Raw genomic sequence first — 15,846 nt, forward strand, 5'->3', positions numbered from 1 at the left:
AGGAATGCACATGAATGAACTGAATTTTATAATAAAGATGTAAATTATTTGGATCAGACTCTAATTAGGCATGTTCTGTAATGGAATGAGTTTCCTCAATGAGTCCTATCCTCCGGATAAGGAAGGCATTCAAACACACCTCTGTGATCATGTATGACATAAGAAATTATTTCAGGTGTTATCTTAAATTTCTTGAACAATCTCAGAGTCTATTTTTTTTTTATTATTTTTTATTATTTTCCTGACGATGCATCTCTTCTAGACCACAGACCCAGGGAAGGTCGAATGAAGTTTTGTGTGTACATGCCTACAACTTTTAACCACTGTATATATACTTTGCATGCTGCTCTGCTGGCATCTTATAAAAGCAAAATTCTAGTCTAGAAAGGAGCTGGAAATGGATATTGGTAAGTTGAGGCAGGTGTCAGGTCGGTCACACTACCTGCTTCACTATGTAATCATTCATTCACTGCACAATTCTAGACCTTGCACTGGGTGTGTAAAATATGGGGAAAAGCTAAACACTGCTCCTTGTCCTTGAAGAATTCCCATCTGGTTGGAAGCACATATGAAGAAATCAACAATTAGAGGATATTTTCTTTAGTGCTAAAACAGATGTAAACCTAGAGTCTGATAAGAACTTATAGAGAGGGGGAGCATATGAAGCAGATTTAGGGACAGAAAGAGTTAGGGAAGGTCCCAGAATAGACTTCATGTGAAGTAAATCTTAAGGGACAAAGGAGGGGTTGAACAGTTGTAGGGATGAGGCTAAGGTTAATCCACAAAAGGAAAAAATATGTCCTGAAGCAGAGTTGTGGAAAACAATCTGGATTTGCTTTAGAAACTGTGCAGGGAGTACTTCTAGGGTTCCGAATCTTGGACTCTTGTAGCCTTTCCAGGCCAGGACTGCATGACAAAATGTGTTGGGGCTGGTCCCATAGGAGAGGGCATCAATGGCACTAGATAAACTGGGCTGATAGGGCTCCAGTTTTTCCAGTTCTTCCGAAAGGCATTATGGGTGCTGAATGCATCCTCCCATGCCTACGGAGAACATTTGAAGGCCGGGTGCAGAAATACTTCTGAAAGGGAAAGGGCTTGGTTGCTAGGAAACCAATGGCCGCTATTAACCACACCTACAGGGCAGCTCCAGATGAAGTCCTTTCTCTTTAGAAAGGAATTTCTAATTCCTCCCTTCAACTGCCACTGCCTACATATTTAATTTCCTTTTGGGGTGCAGCAGCCATCTGGCCCTCTAACAAAGGGTTTCTAACTAATTATGCAAAGTGTTCAGAGCTAAAACTTGGCCAGATGTGAGTCTTTTCTTCACCCCTCCTTTGAAATCAGAAAAAAATTGGGCAGGTTTTTTATTTCTTTCTTTGGGACTAAGAACAAATAGCATTGTGACAATACCATTTAAAGTTTTTACATGCATTTCTTTTTCTAAATAATGTTGACTGAACAAGCACAACTTCAGACAAAGAATGGGCCAAGTATGAAGGTAAATAAGAGGAAGATGTGGAAATTTCCCCCAGTAGGTCATGGTGAGGTTGAAGAGAGAAGATGGCAGGGCAGAAAACTCAGGTGGTAAGAGTCAGGCTGTGCTGGCCTTCTTCATGCTATGTTCCAGAACTTAGTATAACTACTCAGTGTCTGGTCCTTGGTAGGTGCTCAGTACAGAGTTGGAACAGACAATGAATCTCTGTTGAATCAGAACTCATGATTCCCAATCACCCTTTGCACACACCATGAGTTTCTAACAAAGTGAACAGTTAAAGTAGTTCAAACAGTTAAACCACAGACAAATGACAAGAGCCTAGGAAAGAAAGAGAAGCTCAGGAGAGCAGCCATGTAGAGGGAGCACCATAAGGAGTTCCTAACTGGGATCTCACCCCAAGAGCTGTCATCAGGAAATTAGCTAAATCTTAAGAAATGTTCTGAGCTGAGTTATGGCCTTCTCCACAAATACATACGTTGATGTCCAAACCCCACCACCTCAGAATACGGCTTTATTTGGAAACAAGATCTTTAAACAGTGGATTCTGTTAAAAGGAAGCCAGTAGGGTGGGGTCCTAATCCAATCTGACTGGTGTCCTTATAAAAACAGGGAGAGGAACCAGGGATACTCCCGCAAAGAGAAAAGGCCGAGTGAAGACACAGCAGGAAGGTAGCATTTTGCAGGTCAAGAAGAGAGATCTCACAAGACACCAACTCAGCTGGCACCTTGCTCTTGGACTCCCAGCCTCCAGAACGGTGAAAAAAATGAATATTTGTTGTTTAAGCTCCCCAGGCTGTGGTATTTTGTTAAGGCAGTTCCTAGCAAGTAACAGAATGAGTTCTTATATGGAGCATATATGGTTCTTATATGGAGTTCTTATATGGAGCATCCAAATCTGGGGCGAACTTAATCTTACCCTTTCCCTCTCCTGTCTGGGAATCCATGGAAACAGCTTAAAGGGTGGGGCTGGTGAGACACAGGAAGTAAAGGAGTCAGAAGAGGAAGAGCAATGGCCTCTGATGAAGGAGACTCCAGGGCTCCCTGCTGAGTTAAAGGCAGGAAGCCAAAGGTATGCCCCTTCCTCCGTTGAATAGCTTACTATTTCCTACCCTCCCATAAATCAACATCAGAAAAGGGCTCTTAACACAATCTCAAAAGTGAGAGCAGTTCCTGGAAGTTTTGACAGTGCTAAGTTAATAGAAGTCTCTCTGCTGAGAGCACCTTCCTTCTCTAACCTGTTCTCTTTTTCTCTGCCCATCACCATGCAACACCTTTGACTCCCGAGAAGATGCACCAAAAGGAACTCAGTAGGTATTCTCAAAGAATTCGTTTGAGGAAGAAAATTAATTGGCCTTAAATATGACTAGTAAGAAGGGCAAGGAGAAGTTCTGTTCAGACTTAGTCAGCAAGAGCAAGACCAAAAAATATTTAAAGTATGGCAACTTCAGAAAAAAAATGAAGAGAAAGAAAAATGCATTCAAAACACAGAGAACCCAATCTAGAAGAAAACATAATCCAAAAAACAGACGGCAATTCCCACCAGTGTTTCTAGTTATTGAGGACCTAATGTGAGTGTGAATAAATAAAAACAAGTGTTCAGACATGAGATGATAAAGCAATAGAACATGATGAAAAGGGACATTGCAATCTTAAGGAAGAAAAATAGTCAAATAAAATACTTTCATTATAGAACTAAAAAAATAAAATTAGAAAAGTAAGAAGGGGAACAGACATGGCTAAAAATTCAATTACTGAAAATGTGAAAAGACCTGAAAATAACACAGTGAAGACAGATTAAAAAGAGCACGGAAAGTAATCAGACCCTAATAGAGAGGGAGGGCAGAAAAAGAAAAATCCAACATTCCTTCACATTTTTGTTTTTTTTTAAGATTTAAAAAATTTATTTGACAGAGAGAGACAGTAAGAGAGGAAATACAAGCAGGGGTAGAAGGAGAGGGAGAAGCAGGCTTCCTGCCTAGCAGGGAGTCCGACGTGGGGCTCTATCCCAGGATGCTGGGATCATGACCTAAGCTGAAGGCAGATGCCCAATGACTGAGCCACCCAGGTGCCCTCACATTTGCTTAATAAATATTATGAAGCACATATGTGTGGACAGTCTGTGCCTTCAATGGGTTTAAAGACTGCAAACAAGTCAATATATCAGATGATGACATGTGCTAAGAGAAAATATAAAGCAAGGTAAGAGGGTGGAGGTGTTGCTACTTTATACAGGATGGTCAGAGAAGGCCTCTTGGACAGGGTAACCCTGGAGGTGGGACGGAATAAAGAGAGGGAGTCAGTCCAGAACCCCAGGGCAAGCATACACAAATGTAAAAGCCTTGGGGTGGGAACACGTCTGTTATGTCTGGGGAGCAGCGAAGGGGCTGGTGGAGGCCTGGCTGGTGGGGGACTGATGGTAACTAAAATGGAGGCATCAATAGGGAGGGTACCAGGAATGAGGCCAGAGAAGTGGCAGGAGCCATATTTGCATCACCGTATGGGCCACTGTGGGGATTTGGGCATGTATTCCACAGACTGGTTTGAGCAGAGGAGGGTCAGGCCCATTCTGGCTAATTTGTTGGAAACTAATTGTTGTGGAGTGTGTTGGAGAAGCAGGGAGGCCACTTCAAAGGCTACTGCAGAATGAAACAAGAGACCATGGTGGATCAGCCCAAGGTAAAAGGGAAGGTAGGTAAGAAATGATCAGATTCTGGATATTTTAAAGGAAAACTCAATAGGATTTGCAGAAAAATAAGATAGGGGGTATGGGGACGCCTGGGTGGCTCAGTTGGTTAAGCAGCTGCTTTCGGCTCAGGTCATGATCCCAGCATCCTGGGATCGAGTCCCACATCGGGCTCCTTGCTCCGCAGGGAGCCTGCTTCTCCCTCTGACTCTTCTTTCCACTCTGTCTGCCTGTGCTCGCTCTCACTCACTCTCTCTCTGACAAATTTAAAAAAAAAAAAAAAAAAAAAAAAAAAAGATAGGGGGTATGAAAGCAAGAAAGCAGTCACAGACAGCTTGAAGATTTTTGGCCTAGACCACTGGAAAGCTCAAGTTCACCTTTATGGGATTGGGAAGGCTGTGGTAGAAGCAGATTTACAGTGAGAACAAGAGTTTGGATTTCGATGTATTAAATTTGACTCTTAACTCAAGAAATCCAAGGAGACAGTTGGATGTCTAATTCTGGAAGAGTCAGTTAACCAAGGAGAGTTCTGCTTAACAATATAAATGTGTGGTTATCAGTGCATAGTTGAAATCCTTGAGGTGGAGCACAAAACAAATAGAACAGAAAAATTATTCAGGGATATAATTAAATAAGACATCCATGATTCTACAGATTAAGAGTACTAGATCTGCTTCAGGAAAATTCAATGCAGAGCACCTAAGCAGAAAGAGCATGCAATGCAGAGATAGATCCTGGGTCAGTCGCTGGAGTTCAAGGATAAAAAATTAGCTTTTCAGACATCCAGGAAGAATACGTAAGTCACAGAGAAAGGAGACAGAGGGCTGACCACAGCATTATTCCGTAGTTGAAGGTAATAGACCAATGTCTACATTTTCTGGAGGAAAATGTGATTCAGGAATATTAGATATAACCAAGATGTTGTTCAAGAACAGGGCAACAGGCAGATATTCTTAAATAACTCACATAACTCAGGAAATATTGCACCCCTGAGCCTTTACTGGAAAAAAAAATTACTTGAAAATGAAATCAAGTCACTTAAGAGATGAATCAAAGTGTTGAACTCAGGAATGGAGGATGTGGTAAAAGTGAGCATTGAGTCAATTTATATAGACCTGATACTAAATAATGGTGGGGATTATTCTTACAAAGCAGAATGCAAATACTACAAACCTTCACAGTGTAAAAATGATGCTCCAACTAGCAAAAATCAGGAGGTTGTGGGGGAGAGAGTGGGAGGAAGCGTGAGGGTGCTAATGGAGTCAATCAATGCTGCCTAAAATTGAAATGCGTAGATTAAAAACTAATTGTAGATAAAAACTAATGCCTCTAATTGTGATCTTCATAATTTTATTTCTTAACATCAGAGTATTTTAAAATTTCTATTATAGCAAAGATTCATTTCAAGAACAGTTCCTTCCATTTCATTTTAATTTCTTTGTTTTGGTAAATTGAAATAAAATTAAGCACTTTTAATGAAAAATAGTGCTTATAACATGATCCTATTTTTAAAGAAACATTTATCAATTTTACATCTATCTATATATAGAAAAACATGTGGAATAATATTCACTTAAAATATTGACGATTAGTTTTAGGTGAGATAATTTGAGGCAATACTTTAATTTGGGGGTTATTTTCTGTATTGCTGATCACAACGAGTATATATTATTTTTATAGAAAAATTATATTTCCTTAAAATAAAGTAACCATGAGAGATTGTTTGCAAATGTCTGCCAGAATGATTGAGAAAGGAGATCCTGGGATTAGTCGATGGGGAAGGCTTTTTGGAGGTGGGTCTTTAAACAGAGAATTTACTGATGGGAAAGATCTGAATGGGCCAAGGAAAGGAGAAATGGAGAATGAAGCAATGGAATCATATAGGAAAGGCCTCGGTACAGATATTTTTTATTCTTGGGGTATAACAACTTCCTTATATTCATTGACTGTTATGTGTCAGACTACAAATAGCTGTCTCTTGTAAGGTAAAGGTTATTATCCCCATGTGTAGTGAGGGGTTAGCTCAGCAGACGCAGGGTGTTCAAACTCTTCACATGACAAAGAAAGGACTGTCTTAACTGTCCCCTTTACTGTCCCCTGGGAGACACACTCTGACTCCTTGGAATATCCTGCCTAGTAAAAGTATCTTTGTATACCTGTGTCTTGGCCCAGATAGTTTACATAGCATATGCTAGTGTGATTTACCGTGCATACCTCTCTTTATTCTCCTGGGGCCTATCCTATATCAGTTCAACATCTGGGGGCCTGAAGCCTAAGTTGTTAAGGTCAGTCACATAAACCCTCTATGGCCAACTTGAGTATACATGACTGACGCCCAATAAAAACTCTGGATACCTAGGCTTGGGTAAGCTTCTCTGGTTGGCAATACATACGTGTTGTCACACACCATTGTTAAGAGATCTAAGTGCTAAATATATTAATCCACTGGGAAAGGACAACAGGAACTTTGCATTTGTCTCTCCTGGACTCTACCCTGAGTACGTTGTTCCTTTGGTGATTTTAATCTGTATCCTTTTTATAGTAATAAACCATAACCATGAGTGTAAAATATTTTCTGTGCTCTGTGAATCCTTCTAGCGAATCATAAAACCTGATGGTGGTCTTGGGACCTCTGACATTAACCCACATTACAGAGGAGGAAACTAAAACTCAGAGCATTTTATGTGACTTGCTCATGGTCACACAACCAGTAGACTAAAGATCCAGGATTTAAACCTAATTTCCTGGCTCTAAAGCCTTACTTTTCTCATGGTACCAAAAGTTTTCAAGCTATGTATTTTTCAGTAACTTAATACTTTGGGGTGTGTATACATGAGCATTTAATGGAGCTTCCAATATACAAGTTAATTCTAAAAATATGGTACCTTCACTGGGGTGTCAGTGGAAGGTTTATATCATTTGGTACCTCTCACCCAACTCCCATGGAGCCACTGAGGTATTGTCATTGCTAAGCTAGACCTCTAGGGGTGAGGTTATACCTGGTATTTCTGAGGCTGCCCATGTCCCAGGAAACCCCTTAATTTCAGATAAGGCAGTATGTCTTCTGTCACAGTGTCCCTGGAACTTGAATGTGGACGTGAGTCACCTGGGATCCTGTTAAAATGCAGACTCTGATTCAGAAGGTTTGATGGGGCCTGGGACTCTGCATTTCTAACTGGTTCCAGGTGATGCTGCTGCTGCTGGTTCTGCTGCTGCCAGGACCACACTTTGAGTGGTGAGGGACAGGAGCACCCTTCGCTTTCACTTCCTCAGCAACTGTCACAAGGGATTGTGATTTTCTGTTTATTGTTTCCCTCGCTAACCTGTGAATCCCCCAAGGAAAAGACTCATGCCCCATACCCTCTGGGAGGGTACCCAGCACGAAGTAGGCGCTCACAAAGTTAGATAGGTAGAGAAGAGAGTAAAATTCTTCAAGATGAGCCCAGGATTCATGCCTGAGGACCAGTAAGGATTAGTATGAATCCAGTGAGCTGAAGGCCTTGGTGTGGATCCAGGAAGGAACCCAAAGGTCAGTTAGACATGGGGACTCTGTTAGCCCTAAAAGAGATCACTGGCAAGCATGAACAGTGTCTGGAGCATAGAGGGAGTATGCAGGTCTGAGACGGAGTGAGTTAACTCTATTGGAATCCTCAGGAAAAATGGATGCTGGGAAATGCCCCTGAACTGTGTCATTGAAAACCAGGGGTGCAAACTGTTTTCCCAAGACTAGTCTTCATACGCACACCAAGATGCTGCTCTGTGCAAGGAAAATGGAGCTATTTTGACTCTGTAATTCCAAAGTGGCCCATTAATATTGGCTTGATGATTTGTGTAAGGCAGAATCCTGAGAGCTCCCATGAGGCTCTGTTTGGCAGAGGAGAAAGGCTCAGAGAAGTCAAGCAACCCACCTAAGATCACGCAGAGAATTAGCTGCAGCCAGCTGGGTACAGTTTACCGATGCCTAATTTAGAGCTCTTTCAACTGCAACACACTGAATCCCAGAGTAAAAAGCCATTGTGTGTCCCCATTGTGGCATTTTCAGGGAACTGGGAAATGGTGTAGTTCTACTCACAAACAGAACTACCAAAAGTTTAAGTAATTCCTCCTCATGGAATCCTAAATGAATGAACCTTTGGCCAATGACCTCTGAATTGAGCTGACTAAATCTGCGGGAGGCATTGTCTGGAGCTGGCAGGACTGTAGCTTGACATAACACCTCATCTGTTCAAGGGATAAAGGGAAAAGCAATGTTACCCCTTATCTGGGAACCCCCCCTTATTTGGAGGATTTTGACTAGACCTTGATGTTAATTAAATTGTTTCTAGGGCCTAATGTATTATATGTAATGTTTGCTTTCTAATGACCACCAGATGGTTTTTCAATGCTAATGAGGGGTGTATAATGACTCCCAGATTCCTGGTAGAAGCCGTAGAAGTTAGCATGCTGTCAACCAAATGGATGCTCTGGGCAGACTCAGCACTCCCCAAGGCCTGCCACCAATCTCGGACTTAGGCAGCAATGGGGCAGTGGCTTTGCCATTCTGTCGTGTTCGTTCTAGGCTCATGGCAATGAGCTGGGATGACACTGGGCCCAACGTTAGCACACAGTGGGTACTAGATGGGCATTCTCATACCGTTTATAAATATCGGAGTTGGAATGGATCTTAAGAGTTCAGATTTGCCCATCTTCAATGGGTATGAGAGTCTCTTTTTATTATTTAAAAAATAACTTTCTTTTTTACTTTATTATTAAAGTCATTTGAAGAAAAATTAGAAGATATAGATAAACAAGAAGAAAAGAAGGAAGAAAGAAGGAAATGAAAGAAACAAAGAGAGAAATAAAAATAGAGTCGGAAAAAAAAAAAAAAAAAGACAAGGAAAAAAATAGATCCTTTTGCCTAACTCTGGTATGGCTGAAATAAGTTTGTCTGGGAGCCATTTGCCAATTCATATATTTGTCTAAAATTCAATATTTGTTGCTCCTTTTTGTATCTTACTCTTTGTCCTCCCATCTTTTTAGCATTTCAGCATTTTTAACAAAAGGCACTTTTTACTTAAGAGCAAATCTGACTTATTTTTTTATATTTAATTGGGATTGATCAAAATTCAATGTTTTATAAATAATAAGCATTCAAAAGAGGCATGATTTGAGCAAACTACTTGTAGATATTTAAAAAAAAAAAAAAGCTAGTCTTTAGGAAAATTAGTTTTAGGTGAAGTGGCTGTTACCAAGTCTATTACCCATGAGTAACCAGTCTTTATATTTGATCTCTGTCTGTCCAGTCTTTTTGACATGGATTTGTTCATGCCATATAAAGCATAGTGTATATGCACACACACACACACACACACACACACACACACATATTCCATCAGATACATTAAATGTACCTTACATGTATATTTTATACAGCTATATTTAAGCAAAAATTAGATATTAATTTAAAACCGTACTCAACTAATGGGAACCAAACATCGCCAGAAATTCTGTAATAGCATTACTTTAAATATCCAAGTAGTATGTGAGTTCACTGATAAGTTATTATAGGATATTGCAGTTATTTCCAATGTTCTGCCATTACTAACAATATACTCTATTGCTTGCTTTCCTTTTTGCCCTCAACAATGTATTTCAAGAGCCTTATCATCATAGTGTGTGCAGATAATTCTTTTGGACAGTTACATAGTAGTCTACAGAATAGATGTGCTATGTAATCTTTTAAAACTATTCCTTATTCCTTGGGGATAAACTTGTATGTGTATGCATAGTATTTCCTCAGATTAAATTCCTAGAGGGTTATGAATGTTTTTAAGGCTTTTGATACATGTATTTCCAGATTTCCCTCTAGGAGATTTGTGCCAATTTATATTTCCTCCAGTGGGACGTGCCAATGACAATTTCCCCACACTGTTCACAGCACTGGGTTGTTCTCTTTCTCTCCCCTTGCATTCCCAAAACAATACATGCTCATATTAAAAACAAACAAAACAACCCTATAAGTACAGATTTACAGAGAGCAAAAAGAACCAAGTTCCCTTCTGGTCTCTGCATTTCTTATTTTGACATCACCCATCCCCATTCTATTTCTTTACCAAAAGGAACCTCCGTTAAAAGTTGGTGGGTGTGGTTCCAGAACATGTTTTTATGCATTTACATATATACATATATATTTGCATATATTTGACCATAAAACAAATTGGACTATATATACACTCTATTTCTTGTTTCCATTTTTTCACCTAACGCGGTATTTCAAACATCTTTCCATGATAGTATATATAGATGAATCTTTTGAACAATTACATAGTCTATGGAATGTGTGTGCCATAATATTTTAAAACTAAATGTCTAATTTAATGGACATTTAGCTTCCATATATTCACTGTTTCTAACGTTTAAAAAATTGGTTCATTTGATAAATGAGAAAATTCATGTTACTTTTATCTTAATACACACTTCCCTGATTTATAATTTTGGTTAACTTTCTCATGTACTTATTGACCATTTGTATGTCTCCTGCAAGGTGTCAGGTCACATGTTGAAGTAGACATTCCTAATAATATGTTACACTGCATTTTCTGGGTCTTTTGTTTCTGAGTGGGGCCAGGTGTCTGCCAACTGAAGATGAGTGGTAGAAATATGTATCACTTTCAGGATGAGGCAGTTGTGACTGGATGTGCCCTGGAATACTAGGGAGGTCCATACTGGAAGGGGTCCCCAAATCACTGCTTAGAGCAGAGGCCCAGTCCACTCATGATGGACTGTGATAGAGGTCAAGAGTAAATGAACTCAGTGGTAAGCCACTGAGATGGGGCTTATTTACTACAGGAACTAGAATTATGTACCTTGAAAACATATGTATGGGCTTTTCTTTTAATCTTAAAAAATTATCCCTGGCTCTCAAATAATAGTAATTTTATTTTTAGTGTTTGGGAATAAACATGTTTAAATTCAAGAGCCTAGAGGGTTTTTTTTTTTTTTAACTTGCTTTCCCTGCTAGGAACATTTCTCCCACGCAGCAGGCTGGCTCCTTTTCTTCTCTCAGGTCTTGGTTTAATCACTGCCTCAGGGGCACCTTGATGGCTCAGTCAGTTAAGTGGCTGCCTTTGGCTCAAGTCATGATCCCAGGGTCCTTGTATTGAACCCCATGTTGGACTCCCTGCTCAGTGGAGAGCCTGCTTCTCTCTCTTTCTCTGCTGCTCCCCCTGCTTGTGCATTCTCTCTCTCTCTCTGTGTCAAATAAATAAATCAGATCTTTAAAAAAAATCATCACTACTTCAGAGAACCCTTCCCTGACCACTGATCTAACGAAACAGCCTCCTCATACCTTAGTCTTACTCAGAGATAGCTTTCTTCACAGCACTTGTAGGGGGTTTTATTTATACATTTACTTATGTGTTCACATTTATCCCTTGCTCTTCATGGTAAGTCATTGAAGAAAGGGCTGGTGACTGGGCTGCTCTCCTCTGTGCACCGAGCACAGACTCAGCAGAGTGCATGAGCTGCATTAGGTGCTCAGTAAATGTTTGTTGAGGAGTGAACGATTCACAACATTCTCTATAGACATTAAAAAAAAAAAAAAAAAAAAAGGTGCAAGTTCCCAGACAATGCTTGCTTGGTATACAGATGGATTTAGTGGTTTCTTAGAGTAATTCCATAGTTTTCAGGAATTTGCAGACTATGGTTAAGGCCTTGGGTTTAATCAGACAAATTCATTTAGCAAATGGCAAAACTGAGACCCCTAGAGAAAGAACCTTCAGTCCAAGGTCACTAAGAGAGTGATTGCTTAGCCAGGATTAGAATCTGATTCTCCTAATACCATAGCAGTAGTTTTAGGGCTATAGAGACCCTTGACTTGAAACCCCCAGCTCTGTCACTTACTGACCATATATGACTTTTAATTATTTGTCTGAGTCTTCTTTTCCTTTGAAGAAGGGGACGATAATACTTCAGTGTCATTGGAAAGTTTGAATAGGTCATATATGTAAGGTTGTCAGAATTGAAGTGTCCTTCACGGAATAGGTGGTCAATAAACAATTATGGTTACAATACATGGTTTATATTTGGTGGACTTTACTCATACTTCATTTATTTCCTCATTCACATTCAGTTTTTTACCCACTTTTGTTTTATTGCCAGGTCCTTACTGGGTGCCAGAGCACCAAAGATGTTGAAAGCATTATCTTCTGCTCTTGAGAGTGTCCGGGTCTAGTGGCCTAAAAAAGACCCATAAGTAGACGGTTAGATAAAGCAGGATCAATGGGAGACAATGGGAGGTATGTAAAAAGGCAGTAATGGGCTCCACCTAATGTGGCACTGGGGCACAGAGGATTTTCCTTGATTTCCATCTCCAGAAAGTAGGTAGCTGCATCTCTACAAATGCCTCAACTTTTCTAGGTGAATAGTGTAAGGAACAGAAGCACATAAAAGCCCAATGAAGTGGCAGAGTATGGTGTTTTGAGGGGACACAGGAGTTTAGGTCTCTGGATACCGCTTTACTTTCTCTCTCTCTCTCTCTCTCTCACTTTCTCTTTTTCTCTCATCATATGACTGGCTGCACCTAAGGGGTCTCAAACTTGAGTGTGTTTCAGAATCATCTGGAAGGCTTGTTGAAGCACCAACTGCTCACTCTCAATAGGTTGGGGGTGGAGCTTGGCAATTTGCATGTCTAATATTCCCAGGAAATACTGATGTTACTTGTCAGGAACCCACACTTTGAGACAACTGGTCTACTGCATGGCTCTCATTCCGGCTGCACATTAAAATCATCTGGGAAACTTTGAAAAATAGCAATGTGTGAACCCTGCCTCCCAAATATTTTATTTCAGTTGATTTAGGATGGAGTCAGATGTGGCTATTTTAGAAAAGTTTTCTAGGTGATCCTAACACACATCAGCACTGAGTATTATTGCTGTACCAGCTCATGGCTTGGCTTCTTTTATGAAACACAAATACGACAAGATTGGAAACCTCACATAATACCTATTCAGCTGATATCACTTGGTTAGTTTGCCCAAACTTCCACCCTCTTTCATGCTAGTGGCCAATATGTGCAAAGAGTAATGTACTTTCATAAAGTCAAGCTGTGTAATCTCAGGAAAATCATGTCTATGTTACATCTCATGAGATGAAAATCTCATGAGATGAATCTGGTAGGGCTGGGACCTCCCATTACAGTGAGGTATCAGGGTCCTAGACCCCTGGATAAAGTTTCTTAAATCTTTGCTGACAAAGTTTAGGGCTGGTTCTATAAACTGGAGTGAGGTAGAAAGAGGGGTGTGAGGAATTAGGCACTACCTAATTCTCTGCTTTTCTTTCTCCTCAGCAGAAAAGCATGGAAATGTTAAAAGCATTGACAGCTCTGTAATTCCTGGCTTCTATGTTGAGTTTCTAATTATGATTGTAGGTACTGGTTCTTGAGCCCCCACCATGTGCTGATTCCTACACTAGGGCTCGTGTGTGCATTCCTTCATCAAACCTCACAACCCTTAAACAAGATACTCTCCTTCTTTTTCATAGATGAAAAACTGAGTTTCAGAGAAATTAAGTATTTTCTTGAAGTAGTGGTTGCTGAGCTGAGATTCCATCATGCTGCTGGGCAGTGCCTTTACTTTCGTTTTGGCCCAACATTCCCTTAAGGCATGCTGCCCTCCTGCCCCCTACTTCCCTGCCCATGCCCCATCACAGCCAGCAGAGCTGGGAATTTGCAGACTGCATTTGCAGCTCTGCTTGAGGTTTAGGGCTGTGAATGCAATAGGAGAGCTGTCAACATAGTTATATTTTTGTCTGGGCATATTTGACTATGCAGGGGCCAGCTGAGAGTAGGCAGGGCTTTGGACATAACCAGCACTAGGGTTTGCCAGGCTTAAGGCAATGAAAAGAGAATAGGTAAGGGAATTGAGGGAATATGCAAGCTGAAGAATCTAGACATGGAGCCTGGTATCTAGCTTGGAGAGCCACTGTGTGAAGGTGAAGGAGACTAGAAAGAAAATAGGATCCGTGGATTGGAGGCTCCCAGAGGGTTGAAGAGTATTTTGGGTTGGAAAGAAGAATCTGGAAAGTTAGAATGTGGTGGTTGAAAAATGGGATAGAGACATGGTGATTGCGGAGAGGGGGCAGTTTTGGTAGGGATGTACTCCAGGAGGTTATAACCAGTGGTGTGAGGCATTTGGGTGGGAAGACTGAACTTCCAAAGAAAGTAGGTCAAGGAATTTAGAGACCAGCAAATTAAAACACTCACTTGTAAGTGTAGCTCCCAAATTTCAGCATGCTCCACTATCACCTGGAAGGCTCCCCCATACCTTGGATTCTCCCCATACTGTTATGGTTCAAGAATTTGCACTCTAAACATGTTTCTGTGGGACCCTGATACTGCTGTTCCAGGACCACACTCTGGGAATTACTGATCTACAAAAACATAGGAATCACAAAGAATCACATCAGGAGTAGAATCTTAACCATCAGGGAATCAGCGAAAAAACCTTTGCCAGGATACATTTTTATTAACACATAGAGACACATATGGTATAGGACAAAGAGTCTTACACTTCATTGTGCATCACAATTATCTGGGGGGACTGGAAAAAATATAAAGTCCTGGGTAATCCCCCAAATTTTGAATCTATAGATTTAGGATGAGATTCAGAGATATGTATTTTAACAAATGCTGGGTATGTTTCTGAGTCAAGAAAAGGACCACACTTCAGAAGCACTGATAATAGAGTTAAGTATGCAGTCCAGCTTAGTCTTACCTTGGCCATGTTTATCCACTTCTCTGAAGTGTGGATTTCTTGTCTCTAATATGGGAATAAGTAATCTGTCTGCAGGATGGTTATGAGGATTAAATGCAATAAATGTGAAAACCTTTTGTAAACATTAGTTCTCTATCAATTGCTTAATTTTTATTAACGCAACTCATTATTTTGTTTGTGGAACTTTCCCTGTGTATCCAGTATATCAGTTTTACAGAGAGGAGAGATGAGAAGAAAAAGAGGATTTGCATTTGTTGATTTCTTACTATGTACGAGTAATTATAGTAGGTGTCTTACTTATGTTTTTTAGTTTTAGTCTCACAACAATTTTCAGGTAAGGAATATCTTGGGGTTTGTGATGGGAGTAACAAATCTGATTATTCTTCCTTTAGAGTTTCCAATCGATTGAGAAATAAACACAAAAGTCACCTAAGAATCAAATGTCCTAACAATGGTAGAACCAGACCGGAAGCAGAGGTGACCGTCCAACCTCTCTCTGCTTATGTCACACACCACACAGGGACAGACGCACACTCAACATGCACGCCCCTTGTGCCAGTTATTACCCTGTTGTATCTTAGCTTGAAATGTGCCCTTCAATGCTCCGCTCTATGATGCTGGCACTGGGGCTGGGGCATTTCTGTTTTGTCAGCAGCTCCTTGTTAGGATCTGCCAATAGGGGGCACTAGAGAGAGAGAGAGGGTGTAAGAGGCTAGAAGGAAAAGGAGGCATCTGTCTATGGGCTGCCCATCTTCCTTTTTCTGTTGGGGGGTACATCTCCATGGAGGTGGGTCCTTCCTTAAAGCAGCAGCTGAAACTGGTCTGCTGCTTTTTCAACAGAACCAGCCTCATCACACTCCTTCTGCCTTCCTGTGCCCTCTATACCAGTGGTTCCCCTCCCTGGACATCTGGCTCCA

This window comes from Mustela nivalis (genome assembly GCF_964662115.1).
Source record: "Mustela nivalis genome assembly, chromosome: 4".
Taxonomy (NCBI): Eukaryota; Metazoa; Chordata; class Mammalia; order Carnivora; family Mustelidae; genus Mustela; species Mustela nivalis.